Genomic DNA, 2997 nt, shown 5'->3' on the forward strand with positions numbered 1-2997 from the left:
GCTATCTTCAGAAATTCTTTTCTGTTCCTTTGGGTAACTTTCCGATTACATCCTAAGAGACTCTGATCCTAAGAGACTCTGGACTCTTTGGTTTTTTGAGACAGGGTTTCTCTGTGTAGGAGTCCTAGCTGTCCTCTTGTAGATCCTCAAACTCACAGAGATCTGCCTGCCTCTGCTTCCCGAGTGCTGGGATTAAAGGCGTGTGCGTCACCACCGCCCGCCGAGCAAAACTCTGGAGTCTTGGTTGCAACCGAAATACAGATGTTGAGCACCAACCTCAGTCCTCTCTACCCAACTCTTTATTATTTATTTGTTTGTATGCTTGCTTGCTTACTTGAGACGGGGTCTCTATGCTTGCTGTTCTCAACCTATGTGTCGCGACCCCTTTGCCAACTCTTTATCTCCAAAAATATTTACATTACAATTCACAGCAGTAGCAAAATTACAGTTATGAAGCAGCAACAAAAATAATTTTATGGAGGAGGTCACCACAACTTGAGGAACTTTATTAAAGGGTCGCAGCATTAGGAAGGTTGAGAATCACTACTCCATGTACTGGAACTCGATTTGTAGACAAGGCTATTGTAGCACAGAGATCCACCTCACCTGTCTCTACCTAAGTGCAGAGATTCTTTGTTTGTTTTGTTTTTCGAGACAGGGTTTCTCTGTAGCGTTGGAGCCTGTCCTGGAACTAGCTCTTGTAGACCAGGCTGGCCTCGAACTCACAGAGATTCGCCTGCCTCTGCCTCCCGAGTGCTGGGATTTAAGGCGTCTGCAACCATTCCCTGCCCTCTCTACTCAGTTCTTAATGAGTGAAGTTATACCACTGGGACCAGCCGCAGGAATCAGGCTAAGTTACCAAACCCCCTACACCAAAAGAAAGGAAGTCACCCCAAGCCCACTTCTGCTAGTATTCAGGCATCTGTACTGGCCTGCCCTTAGGGTTCTGACAGGATACATCCTCAGTTGCTGCCATTAAGAACATCTACTGGGCAGTGGTGGCACACACCTTTAATCGTAGCACTCTGGAGGCATCACCACCCGGCAAAAATCAGTTTTTGTATGTGTGTGTGTGTTTTCAACTCTCTTTAGTATTGAATCTAAGAACAGAATTTCTGTGTCGTGTATTTACTCTGTATTTAGTTCTGTGAAACTATTCAAGTGAACTGTATAATTTAAAATTTCCCCAACAACATCCTTACTGGTACTATCCCATCTCGTGACTTGTATAATAGCATCTATTTATGGGTTTTGATCAGCATTTCCCTAGAGGATAATAGTGTCAAACATCATTTGGTTGATGGTATATTTTCTTTGGAAAAAATGTCTGTTTAAATTGTTCATTTAAAGTTGCTTCTCATTCTACCATTGAGTTGTAATATGCTGGTTATTCTTGGGCTTGTGATTTGAAAATATATTTCCCTGGGAGGTCAAGATCATGATGGAGAAATCTACAGAGACAGATGGGCGGTGCTGGGGCACACCTTTAATCCCAGCACTCGGGAGGCAGAGGCAGGCAAATCTCTGTAAGTTCGAGGCCAGCCTGGTCTAAAAGAGCTAGTTCCAGGACAGCTAGGACTGTTACGCAGGGAAACCCTGCCTTGAAAAACAAAACAAAACAAAAAATCTACAGAGACAGCTGAACCAATCTCATGGAGAATCACAAACTCTAGAGCAATCAGGCCCTCTGTATGTGGGAGACAGTGGTGAAGCTTGGACTATCTGAGGGGCCCCTGGCAGTAGGACTAGGATCTACCCCTGGTGCATGAGCTAGTTTATTGGAACACATTCTCTATGGTGGGATACCATGTTCGGCCTTAATGCAGAGGGAGGGGCTTGGTCCTTAATGTGCCAGACTTTGTTGATTCCCCATGGGAGGCTGGATAGGAGGTGAGCTGGGGGGGTAAGTGGGACTGGGAGGAGGGGTGAAAGGGAGAACTCTTGTTGGAATGTAAAATAAAATAAAAAAGTAATTATTAAAATTTTTTGTTTCCTTTTTATGGGTTGTCTTTTTAAAAAAAAATATCTGTATAACTGGACATAGTGGTGCACACTTTTAATCCCAGCTCTCAAGATGCAGAAGCAGGTGGATCTCTGAGTTCCAGGCCAGTCTGACCTACATATTGAGTTCTGGAATATCCAGGACCACACAAAAAGATTGTTTAAAAAAAAGAAATTAATTTGTACAAATGAATCTGTGTGCAGGTATGGTGGCAGCTCTCAAGAGGCAGAAGCAGGTGGATCTCTGTGAGTTCTAGGCCAGCCTGGTCTACATAGAGAGTTCCTAGACAGCCAAGGCTGTATGAGAGACCCTGTCCTAAAACCACAACAAAAAGAGCTGTGTTAATTCCTAAGCCATTGTTTTGGGGGTTGATAAAAGAGAATTGTTTTCTGATGTCATTTTCAAATTGTTCTATTATAGTGTTCTGAAATGCAATTGAGTTTTATATGTTGATACTGTACTTAGCAATCTTGCTAGAGGTTTTCGCTGTGTAAGATCTTGTCATCTTTTTTGTGTGTGTGTGAATTGCTCTATCTAGGATCTTTAGGGCACTATTGTTTTTGTTTGTTTGTTTTATGAGGAGGGCATGGCTGACACAGGACTCTAGATGTCGCTCAGGTTGGCTTTGAACTTGTAATTCTCCTACTTGACCACTGTCCTGTGATTCAGATGCACAAGCACTGGCGAGGACAGACTGGAGCCCAGCAGCTCATGACCTCTGTAATAAACAGCATTGGTTAGGAAACTGTGGCCATATTTGGCTTGGCTCTGTCTGGTAGGTGAGCTTAGAATTATGTTCATCCATTTTAAGAGCTGAGGAAAGAACAAAGGCTATACCACAGAGACTCCAGATGGCTCACAAGAGGCCAGGGTATCTACGTATTATGCTTACAGAAAAAGTTCTGCCTTCCTCTGAGAGGTACCGTAGACTGAGCTAACCAGTGATAGCCAAGGCTAGCCAACACCCACAGTAAAACCCAAGGACACAAAAACAC

This window comes from Arvicola amphibius, chromosome 5 (genome assembly GCF_903992535.2).
Source record: "Arvicola amphibius chromosome 5, mArvAmp1.2, whole genome shotgun sequence".
In the NCBI taxonomy this organism is placed as follows: Eukaryota; Metazoa; Chordata; class Mammalia; order Rodentia; family Cricetidae; genus Arvicola; species Arvicola amphibius.